Raw genomic sequence first — 12715 nt, 5'->3', positions numbered from 1 at the left:
CTGGTCCAGCTCATCAGACTCCATGAAGACAATTTCACAAAAGAACGCTGGGGTAAAGGGGGGGAGCTCACAGAGGAAATACCAGTCAGGAGCGGAGTGTGCCAGGGGTGCGTCCTGGCGCCACCTCTGTTCCTCCTGTATGTTAATGACATGGTCGAGTTCCTACAAAAGTCAAATCATGACTCCCCAAAGTTAGGTGGGAACCATATCTGCGCATTGACATTTGCAGATGATACTATTTTGTTGTCACAAGTCACAAACATCTAGGGGATTGCAAAATCTGCTGAACAAGCTTGAATATTGTAAATCAAAAGGCTTGGAAATAAATCCAGTGAAAACTAAATATATGTCTATTAGGCCCCATAAAATCTTTAAGAACAACATAATGTTAAACAGTGAAACTCTAGAGCGTGTCCCCAGCTTGGTTTATTTAGGGGTAACTATTGATTCAAAACTTTCATGGTATCCGCATATAAAAAAAATCCAGAACCATTTTATTGCAAAACTCAGCACCTATTTTAAAAAAACTCCATGCAACCGGGACAAAGGCTATTACACCAGCACTGGAAGTGTATAAATCCAGGGCTCAAACTGCCGCCCTGTATGGCTCAGAGCCGTGTGGGGGGGGGGATACTACTTTCTACCCTAACTGTGGGGGAAAACAAGGTTTTAAGAAGGATGATTCCCCTCCCCCTAAATACACCAGTGATCCCTTTTATGTATGATCTGGGGATAAAACGAGTTGAGCACAGGGCAGTTTGGATAACGTTGTCATACTGGATTAGGATATGGACTACTGATGAACTTCATATTTATAGGCAGGCATTGGGTGAATTACTTGTACTAGATACCCATGTCACTTTTCCCTGGTTGGCCAACATTCGTAAATGGCTTTTAGAGTTCTTGGAACATCCTAATATGTTGAATGCAGAATCAAAAAGGGAAATTAAAAGTATCTACTGGAATTTTATTAAGCACAAAGTCACTTTAAACTGTGGATCTGGTTCACTTACAACTCAATTTTTGATATTTAAGATAACTCCGTTTTGAATCATTCCTAGATGAAATTGAACCCCAATTTGCGAAGATATTATATCTGAAATTCAGGTATGGTATTCTTCAAATAAAGGCTTTTACATCCAAGTGGGGATCGTTACAGAATGGGGAGAAAGATTGTAAGTGCACATTGTGCCACCTACGAAAAAAGGAGGACACAACACACGTCTTATTTTTCTGCCCTGCTTATATTAATGCTAGAAGAAAATGGATAAAACCATTGGGCAGGAATCTGGGCGTTAGGAAATTCACTGATATGTTGCGTATCCTAAAAACTGATAACTCGAAGCTAATTGTATTTGGTGTCAGTCGATTTTTATTGGCTATTAATTTTATGAGAGTGAAGAAAACGGCTGAAGTTTTAATTGTATTGATAGCACTAAAGCACTTTACTATTTGAATTGTGTGCTGTAGGAAGACTTTGAAGAAAATGCACTTTGCACTTTATTGAATTCTTACATACTAGCATCAAATGCAAACAATAGAAAACCCATGTATTGTATTTTAACTTACCAGAGGATTAATGTATTATCCATGTTTTATGAAACAAAAGTCATGTTTTTATTGTTCTTTTATGATTCCATGAATCGAATAAAGATGTTTTTGTCTTGACTTGAATAATCTAACTACCCATTCTGGCCTATGGAGAACAGATAGCCTTGCAATATTGAAAAACGAAAATGGCTGTAATTCACTATTAGGACATGCCACACACACCAGGGCATGTCCTACCTTATACTTACAATGCACCCTGCCCTTAGGCCTACTATAGGGGTGCCTGATATGAAGAAAAGGGAAGGTTTAGGGACTGGCAAGTGGGTGTACTTGCTCAGTCAGCATGGCAGTCCCAGACTGCACACAGACTCTGCAATGCAGGCCTTAGACACACTTTTACAGGCTGCTTCTGTGGGTGGCACAACCAGTGGTGCAGGCCCACTAGCAGCATTTAGATTACAAGCCCTGGGCACTCCTGGTGCACGGTACTAGAGTCTGACAGGTAAACCAAACCAGCCAATCATGGAATCACTAATCCATACATCAATTTACAATAGGGAGCACTTGCACTGTGGCACTGGACAGCAGTGGCACAGTGCCCAAAGCATCAACCACCAGCAAAAACACATAACGCAACAGCAAAAATGGAAGGGAGACCCACGCTAAGGCGCCACGTCTAACAATGCACAAAAGTGCATTTTCAAAGTGCCATGTGTCGCTCACACATGCACTCAGGGCATGTGTGTGCACCACATGTGCACTCATGTCAATTTCGGGGGGTGCATCAGGGTGGCCTATTGGCCCCCTTGCATCCTTGAAATTGCATGGGCAATTTGCAAGTACCTATTTGGTACTCGCAAATTGAGCATTCAATTACCATTAATTCCTATGGACTTATAGGCCCATAAAAATGAATGGGAAGTGGCGCACACGCACCAATTTTGGGGGGTGCAGCAGGGTGGCCTATTGGCCTCCTTGCACCCTTGAAATTGCATGGGCAATTTGCAAGTACCTATTTGGTACTCGCAAATTGCACATTCAATTACCATTCATTCCTATGGGCCTATAGGCCCATAGGAATGAATGGGAAGCTATTCCTTAATTGTGAATCACAATTTGCTATTCACAAATAAGGAATTTGTAGGAATCGCTAATATTTTAGCAAAACCTACATGCGTAGGCAATTGCGATTCCTTAATGATCGCAATTATGGAATCGCAATTACCTACCGAGATGCATGTGCCCATTGTCATTTACAATGTCAATACCACTAACTTTCACAAATGCGAGATCAAATGCTTGTTTTTGTTTGCCTCGGTTCCTGTATGATGCTTGCAGTTATTTTTGCTTTTCTGACTAAAACGAGCTTATGTTTTTTTCCCTTTTGTCTCGGCTTGATGAGCTAGCAGTTGTCGGTAGATGCGGATGTCTAAACTTATGCTTCGTGTGCTGCTTGCTTTATGTATTCACCTTGAATGTACTTTAAAAAAATTATTTTGGCTGCTCCTTTTTAAAATTAACAGTACTTGATGCACCTACTTAGTTGCATTTAGATTGAGGAGACGGTGTGTTGCTTGGTTGTGCACCTCCCCGGTCCACCACAGCCATTAGCGGGCTGTTTTTTGTGAAGGAAGTACTGCATAGCCCCAGCCGGCATGAAGCCACTTCCTGTTGCCGTTTCACTGCCGCCATCTTGTTAGGGGAGGCGGTCTAGTCTTCCACCTCCTTTGTTCTCCGACACACTACTTAGGCTGGCCATGGCGCGGGAGTGCAGCGGGCGAACCAAAGACGCACCCATCCACGCCTAGATGACGCCAGACGCTAGAAATGCTGGCCGTTTTAAGTCAGGTGTGCCATTATACACCAGAGAAGATCTGATGTCCATTGGCCGGTGGGTAAGCCCATGCAGACAGCCCTTGGTGGATGTTGTGCAGGGGCCTTTCTGCTGTCTTAATTGCGGGTATGATTCCCATCCCGTGCTGCCACCCTGTTGTCCTTTATCTCTACCCAGGTCCTCTATGAAAATCCTATACCTCAATGTCCACTCTTTGGCTAAGCATTACATGGAGATTTATGACTTAATAGAGGACGAATCACCCGATGTGTTCTTCCTAACAGAGTCCTGGTTGACTGATGCCATGGTGGATGAACCGGGCTTAGCGCCCCCCCCCCCCCGGGCTTCAGAATCTTGACTGTAAACAGGGAGACTAGAGGTGGGGGCATAGCTGTCATCTTCAAGTCCTGCTACCACTGTACATTTGTCAAGGAGGATGTGGTTGGGTGCGAATGCGCTCGTTTTGTAATTTCTTTTAGCGCTCACTCCACTATGGCAGGTCTGTTAGTCAACGGCCCCCCCAGGGCCGGCCTTGGATTTTAAATCTGCTATCATTGAGGCCGCTGGTTCCCAGGCGCTGACGCCCACCAACTTTAGTATCATTGGTGAATTAAATCTACACTTCGACCGTCCCTCTGATCCTGAAATCAGCAGCTTGCTTTCTGATTTCGCCGCTTTCCAATTAAGCCAGCTTGTGGTGGGCCCTACCCACATTGCCGTACACTTGCTTGACCCTGTCTTTTCTAACATTCCCTCTCTTTTGGTCAAGACAACTAGCTCGGTGTGTTGGTCTGACCATTTTATGGTCTCCATCTCCTTCCCATTGTCAGAGCCAGTGCCTAGAGTTGATCCTAAAGCCTCCTTTAGATGACGCTGGCATAAACTTAAACTGGAGTACTTGCATGCCATCCTGCCACTCTGTCCCCCTATTCCAGCTATCGATCCGGATTTGGTGTAAAAATCACTCTGCAACTGGATCCTAAATGCCCTAGACACTCTCATTCCAGCTAAATGGTCCAAATGCCTCTGCTCGAATTCTAATCCATGGTTCAACGATTCTCTGGCCGTCTTGCGCAGTACTTGTAAAAAACTGGAACAGGTCTGGAGAAGGGACTATGACCTTGGGGCTAAGAAGTCCTACCAGGATGCGATCAAGTGTTATCACAAGGCCATACATTCGGCAAGAGCGGCTTACTTCTCTAATGAGATCAAGTCTAGTAGTCTCACCGGATCCTCTTACATTACCTAGAGGAGGCTGGGGTGGTAGGAATCGCCTTAGACTGGTATCGATCTTTTCTATCTGACAGAACATTCCAAGTAACTGCCCCCCCTTTCTCTCCTGTGCTCAATCCATCAGGCGGGGGTACCCCAGGGCTCAGCCTTGAGCCCCGTACCTTTCAACCTGTACGTTCAACCCCTAGCTGCGGTGGCGAGGGACCATGGCTTGACCATGATCTCATATGCCGACGATATGCAGTTGGTGGTGGCCCTCTCCGATGATCCTACGCAGGGCGCCTCCAAATTTCAGAGTGGCCTAGCGGCGGTTGTACGGTGGATAACCACCAACTGCCTTCAGCTCAACACCAATAAGTCAGAGGTGCTGTTGGTGGGGAGAGATAAGGGGCTCTGGAGTGCGCAATGGTGGCCTGCGACCTTTGGCAACGCCCCCTCCCCTAAGATGGTGGTAAAAAATCTTGGGGTGTGGGTTGTTTCCACTCTTGGGTTTCAAGAGCATACTAAGAAGGTTGTAGGCACCTGCTTTGGCCTCCGAGGACTTAGGCCCATGCTGCTTTTTTTTATATATCTACCCGCCAGTTGATAGACCAGGCTGCTATTTTGTCCTGACTGGAGTATGCTAACTCACTCCTGTTAGGTGTTAACAAGGCAGAAGTGATACGTTTGCAACGAGTCCAGAATGCAGCTGCGCAAGTCCTTTTGAGGCTCCCTAGAACTTACTCTGTGACGGGTGCTATTCGCCATTTACACAGGTTAACCATGTCTAAAAGGATTGAATTCAAAACCGTATGCCTAACTTTCAAAATACTTAAACTTTCATCCCCTGAGAGTGTGTCCAATCTGCTGGTGCCCTATGTACCCACCCGCCAGTTACGCTCTGCTGAGCAATATCTGGCTACAGTCCTTCGGGTGAAGCGCCTCCATGCTGGGGGCCGGTCTTTCCAGGATCTAGCCGCGAAACTGTGGAATTCTCTCCCTACCCAGATTCGGCACCTGGATTGGCTGTTGTCCTTTCATAAGGCCACCAAAACCTACCTGTTCCCCTTGGTTTAGTCCCTAGCTTCTCTACTGACACTGCAACCAGTGCCGGGATGCCTCTTCACTGAGGCAGCTGAGCGCTACAAAAAAATACCTAACATAACATAAAATAGCTTGTGTTTTATTGCCTTTCCCACTAAAAAGCACTTATCTGATTTTAATTTGCCAGTTATTGTTTTTAAACAAAACTAATGGTACTCAGAATATAAGTTGGTTGAAAGACTAGAGGGCTTCATTATTAATTGTTTTTTTAAAGATGTTCACCAATGTGCTGACAGGGTATATAAGCTGGAATGAAGCATTATTAAATCAGAGGAACACTGACCCTGGAATTTGAGATTGAGGTTCATCTAGTATCTCTAATCAGATTTCCTTTCTGAAGTACTTTTCACATGTGCCATTCAATTTGCTGAACATAAGGTCATCAGAACGTGATTTGCTTTTTTAGGATTTCAATTTTATAGTTCCTGTCTCTCTCTGACGTGGCTCCATCAATTTCCAGAAGTATAAAGCTATTCTGACCAGAAACGTTCATGCAAAACACTTGTGAATTAGAGAGATTTAAGTATTTCCTTTGGAGAAGAGTGGTTGTTACTGCCTTAAATATGTAGCATAATTGAAAACACTGTTAATTCTACAGGAATGCAGGTTTTTCACAGAGACCACTGATAACAATGTGCAGTACTTTAAACAGAATGATCAAAGCAGGATGAGTATTTTTGTTTCCCAGCAGCAAAGAATGACCTAGAACACGTCATCCAGTTATGGCTAGAATATAGGGGCATATTATCAAGGACCGGTGTTAAAATTATCGCTGTTTTATCGACAGAAAACTGCAGATAAAACAGCAATAATGGGCTTGATAATACGCCCTTGTTAATTCTGATAGAAGCCCATGTTAACACCAGAACATGTGCTTCTATGGGAATTAACAAGGGCATATTATCAAGCCCATTATCGCCGTTTTATTAAAACGGCGATAATTTTAACACCGGTCCTTGATAATATGCCCCATAACTCCTTTCAAAGCTGAAAAATCCTTTTCCGTTTGAAGAAATGATAGAGAGAAGAGCGCATCTTAGTGGAATTAGTGTTCACCAGGCCAATTGTCAATCTCTTGTGTAACTTAGCAGTGACATGATGTTCGGTCCAAAAGATCATAAGGATAAATGGTGAAAAAATCTCTCTCCTAATTTAAACTTCTTTTATTTATAAACGTCACATTTATTTATTTTGTTCACCTTTGTTCCTCACATGTTCAGCATATCCTCACAATTTTGCCTTATTCTAAGCCCCACTATCGCTTACTAACCCATTGCTTCCTTCAGCACAAGTTAGCACAGTTAGTTAATCACTAGCCTTGGTAGACCACCTGTCAATCAGAGTATCTATTTAGTAGCACAGTAACTTGCTGGCTCTATAGGAAATCAGTAAGACGACCTTTCTATTTTGGAGAAGTGGCTGCAATTTTCCTATTATCTTAGTAACATTTATATTTCTTTTTAGTATTGATTAATTTTTATATTGGTGGTATAAAAATGTTTTAAGAAATTTTCTATGCATGTTTCATTTGATTTATCTAATAATTTAACTTTAAACTTTGTTGAACTCTAACACAACAGCTTCTACTGAACTAAAACTTTCAAACTGAAGCCTTCTAATGTTTCATCTTTCGCTAGGCTTTGTCACTGATGCTCCACTCTACAATTTGTATATTAGCATAGCTAACAGTCTGGGATTTGTTCCAGGTCTGTCACCTCTTGAGGGAGCGAAGTTCTATAGAAAATGAGAATAGCAGCACATGGAAGTATCTTGCTGCCACTGCCTGTCCCTCATGCTGCTACTCTCTGTAAACCCTATTTCTTCTTCTGTGGCATAGGGAGAATATATGAAATTAGGATCCAGCCTAAAATTCTGTCTCCATTGTCTATGAAGTAATATATTTCAGATATAATACATTTTATTGAAAATCTATATATATGTGTATGTATAATAATACATGAAAATGAGCAGTCATGAACAATCCAATGATTTCACTACACTGATGAAAAACATATACCCACTTTGCCACAGTGGGTTATTGTAGTGTAGTTCCTATATCCCTGATAGGCTCTGTGCATTGGAATGATATATACAATAGTTTTGACATAGGACTGAGATCAGTATGTCTCTCACGAGTATATTAAACTTAATTACTTGTGTGTGCCAGCTAACTCAGAGGTCACTAGAAACTTCTCGAATAAACAAGAAGGGATTAGTTTCTGACACCCGCATAAACATGACAACTTTGTTTCCCTTAGAGTCAGAACAATCTCAGAATTGTGGAACCAATAAACAGTTTCACTTAGTCAATCGTGCATGCTTCATTTCTACAGAGTTGCACAGAAATAGAGAGATGGGCGTTTCAATAAAAGGGTTTATGGAACAGTCTTATTTCTCGTGCAAGACATATGAACTGCTACAATCGTAAGACAGAATGCGAAGTATAATACGTACAGCGTTAGCAGTAATATAAAATAATACTGCAATAGCATGGTCTGTAGCTATGACATATAAAAATACATACATAAATAACACAGGCTAAAATACTCAACTGGTGCTTCTAAAATAATCCAATCCCAGTGTACCTAAGTGTAGTACGAAGGGAGAAGTAGGTGCTGTTTAGATATAGTCTAGTTTAGTTTTGCCAAAAGTTGCCAAAAGTTTCTCTAGGTTCTCGTCTGCTCCAAACCTTAGAATGAGAGAGGTTGGTATCTCTTTCTGGGACTCGATCTCTAACACTCCCCAAAAAGGGGAGTCAGAAACACTGGAGCTGGATTCTCTGTGAGGAGGATGACAGCGCCTGGTCAGTGCGTCAGTTGGGGACTTGACTTCCTTCCGAACTTGCTGTGGCAAGCCGCGCCGTGCAAGTAGGTAGCCGAACTGCACCGTGGTTTGCCATGGCAAGTGAAGGTATATTTATACCTTTAAGGTGTTTAGGAATGGCAGTATTGACATACAAGTCGGGCATAAGAACGTCATAAATGAACCCCTAAGGCTGTGGTTCCCAAACTGTGTGCCGCGGCGCCCCGGTGCGCCGTAATGAGGTGCAAGGGGCGCCGCGCACACTAGGGTGACCAACCGTCCGTAAATTCCACGGGCCTTTTATCTGTAATTTTGGCCATCACAGGGAGCAGCGCTGCTCCCCTGTGAGAGGCCTCACCCCTGCTGCTGGAGGCGCCTCGCACTCCTCCAGGAGCACAAGAGCAGCCCCTCCCGCCCATTGTCATTCAGTATGCCGCTGATTGCCACTTACTGAATGGCAATGGGGCAGTCTGGGGGTGTGACACCATGTGGCGGCCTCCTCCTGCCTCAGTGTACAGAAGGGCATTCTGTACGATAAAAAGTAAAACGCCCACGCTGCAACGTTAAAAAACACTTCATTCAAAGAAGCCTGTAAAACAAGTTAAAAAGAACGGGTTATCGTTCTCTCACTGTCCTGTCTTTTTAGAACTGAAGTATTTTCAATATTGTATTCAACAAAGCCATGGTTGCTCCTTTTTTTTTTAAGGAACTTGCAACCATTGACAAAGCCAATAGTCCTGGCTTGTTGAGGTGTAATGATACTTGCTGTATTATATATCTGGATGCAATGACAGAAACAACATAATACCAGTGAGGCGGAACACTATGCTAAGCGCAGATTTTTAGCCTAGGTGTTTTAAGCTGCGCTCTTAATTACGTCAAACACCCCCTTTGAAGAGACCCCCCAGTTTTTTTACACCGCTTAAAGCCCTGGAAACAACACCATGTTACAGTAACCTCACATCCTGGCATTGTGCATCATGCATGACTTCTACGTTTTCAGTCTGCCTATGTGCAAGGGCATGGTGAACTCTCCACCAGCCCACCCCTTGCTGTAGTTCATTCTTGATGGGACTCTTCTGCCTGCAACTCTGCAAACAAAGGCTCAGCTCATAATGTGAAAAGGTGGGTGAGTAAATAAGTGAAGGAATGTCTGAATGGCTGGATGGATTACTGAAAGGATGAATGCACGAATGAAAGGAGGAATGGATAGATAATGAAAGAAAGGATGGATGGATGAGTGAATGGAAGTATGGATGAGAGAAAAGGTAAATAGATGGATGTATGGGTGGAAGGGTAGATGTATGGGTGGAAGGGTAGATGGATGGGTAAAAGTGTGGATGGGTGTGTGATAGGATGGATGGATGAGTGAAAGGGCAGCTGATGGGCGAGTGAATTGGTGGATGGGTGTGTGAAAGGATGGATGGGTGGATGAATGAAAGGGTAGATGATGGGCAAGCGAATGGGTGGATGAATGAATTGATAGGTGAAATGGTGAATGGATGGATGAGTGAAAGGGTGGATGTAAGGATTGATGAGTTAGTGAAAGGGGGTAGATGGACAACAGGATGGATAGATGAGTGAAGTGAAAGGGTGGATGGATGAGAGAACGGATGGCTGGATGAGTGAACGGATGGTTGGATGAGTGAAAGAATGGATGAGTAATAGGATCAATGGATGGATTCATGAATGGATGAGTAAATGGGTGGGTAGATGGATGGATAAGTGAAAGGGGGATGGAGAGAGAAAGGGAGGATGAATGACTGAAAGGGTGAATGGGTGGAAGGATAAATGACTGGGTGAATGGATGAGTAAGTGAATGGGTGGATGGATGAGTAAGTGAATGGATGGCTGGGTGGAAGAGTGGATGCATGGATGATTGTACAGATATATGGGGTGAAAGGGTGGGTAGATGAATAATGGATGGATGAGTGAAAGGGTGGATGGAGGGATGGATGAGTGAAATGATGGACGGAAGGATATATGGTGGATAGGTGTGCAAATGGTTGAATATGTTTGGATATAGATGGCACACAGATGGAAGGACAGACCTTTTTAGTGTAAAAATAAGGCTGGGGATACTGATTACGACAGACCAAACTCAATGTTCCATTTTCTCAGAGCGGGTCTCAGTACCAAAAGGTACTGAAAGCAGCAGCTGGCATAAATAAGGGTTTGGGACCAGGCACTCTGTTGGGGAAAAAAAACAATGGATTGGGATGCAGCCAAAGTGATTGCCAGTGGATGAGATTAATAATTCAAGCATTCCAACCAATATAATACCTTCATTGCGTCCCAAATACTATAAGGAAGATAACAGGAGCCACACCCACCCACCGGTAAAAAAATGGTAGGGAGCCACGGCCAACTGCCGATTAGGTCAGGGGAGCCACAGGTCAAAAAAGTTTGGGAACCACTGCCCTAAGGAATAGATGTTCATGCATAATAAATGAGTTCTTGGAGAAATCAATATCCAAACAAGGGGAAGTCCTAAAGGCTTAAGAGTCATGGTTTTCCAAGAACCCGTTGTGACGAAGATGAACGGATGTAGTTGACCGTGCCTGTATTTGGGTAGCATGAGCAATGCCTAAATAAAGGCTGGATTTCTATGCCTAAATAAGGGCAATGTGAATTGTACCTATATAAGTGCATGATTCGGGAAATCTATATATGGTATCTAAATCAGCACACAACAAGTCAGGTATAGGCTGTGATCTCTCTCTATTCAGAATGAGAGGGGGAGCCCATACATTGCTAGTGCAAACTGACACAAATAAGAGTAATCTGCTAAGTGTCCACAAGGCGACCGTACCATCTTTAAAGATTGCTATCACATAATAAGTATCAGATGAGTGCTGTTACCTGTGGGAGGATGGGGCTTTTTCAGGCTCTCTTCCACTTTTTGATGCCTGGTGAAATGACTCTGCACACTGGGATGCTGATGTCCAGTGCCCAGTGTACGTGCTCTGACCCTTAAAAGTGTGCACCAGTGGGTCCAAATTGGCTAATGGCTAATCCCTGATGGGCAAGACTAACTTACATTTAGTAAAAGGTATTCAAAGTGCCTAGCACCTGTAAGTTAAAGTGCCTTTAGTGGACTGCAAAACTATTTGTGCCACCAGTAAAAAGAATTCCCAATTGGAAATCCTAATTGGGAAGCTTAACTTACCTGTAAGTCCGCCGTAAATATACTCAGGGTGAAAGTGTCACCAGTGGAAGCTGGTGCACTTATGTATACACCACTGCAGTCGCTAATGAAAACATGGCAGCTGAAGCACTGTCGAATTCAACCTGTCAGATTAACCCCTTTGACAGGCCCACATTGCCCTGTTCATTACCTATGAGTCACCCCTAAAGTCTACCCTAGGTGCATGGTTCTAAATGACAGACCATGTATAAACGGTGTTTTACGTGCCCTTATACTGAAATATTTCCAGAGTTGATTTTTCCTATTGGAAAGCTGGTAGCCCCATTAGATTACATTGGGTGGCTTTTATTTATTCTTTTTTTTTTTAACATTTCTTTATTGTATTTTTTATAATACACAAAAACAAGTTTAACAACGTACAAAGTACCTCACAATTTACTTCATAAACACTATGATAAATAAGTTCCCAAGAAGGAAAAATATGATTAGAAAAAAGGAAGAAAAGAGAGAGAAAAGAAAGAGAATAAATAAATAAATAAAGAACAGAAGAGTCATCACGTTTAACCAACACAGTTTAAGCAATACCTAGGGTAACCCCCCTACATAAAATGTACTCTTCTTAAACAAACATAGCACCACAAGCCCCAAGCATATCATCCCAAACACTAAACCTAAAATGAAAGCACTCCAAACACCATCCTATTTTAATAATGAAAAAAAAGTAGTTGTCACTGCCAAAGGAAAACAGTAAATGATCACAAAGCCTTAAACAAGCATTTACAATGCAATGGTTTTGCCTTTGTTAAAGTTAGAGCTATTGGCATTGTTCTTGACATTATTTTTATTTATGTTTTTTTAAACATAAATAAATGGCATTGTCATTTACAATAGCAGGGCAGGGCCCAGGGAAGGGGGGGCGAGGAGAGACGAAGGAGAGCTGCGGGCTCAGGAAAGGAGGGGGGGGGCGAGGAGAGACAAAGGAGAGCTGCAGCTCAGGGAAGGGAGGGGCGAGGAGAGACGAAGGAGAGCTGCGGGCTCTTGTTGTAATGCTTGCATGGATGAGT

At 43.1% G+C, this 12715-nt stretch overlaps 1 protein-coding gene across 2 annotated transcripts in view; it reads right to left on the bottom strand.

The window, feature by feature from the left end:
- ABCC3 (ATP binding cassette subfamily C member 3) overlaps positions 1–12715 on the bottom strand; it is a 708094-nt gene that overhangs the window by 33776 nt on the left and 661603 nt on the right. The gene's annotated exons all lie outside the window — the stretch shown is intronic.

The sequence above is a fragment of the Lissotriton helveticus genome, chromosome 7 (assembly GCF_964261635.1).
Source record: "Lissotriton helveticus chromosome 7, aLisHel1.1, whole genome shotgun sequence".
Classification (NCBI taxonomy): domain Eukaryota; kingdom Metazoa; phylum Chordata; class Amphibia; order Caudata; family Salamandridae; genus Lissotriton; species Lissotriton helveticus.
Note: the sequence above shows the minus strand (reverse complement) of the source record. Positions and strands in the feature narration are given on the sequence as shown.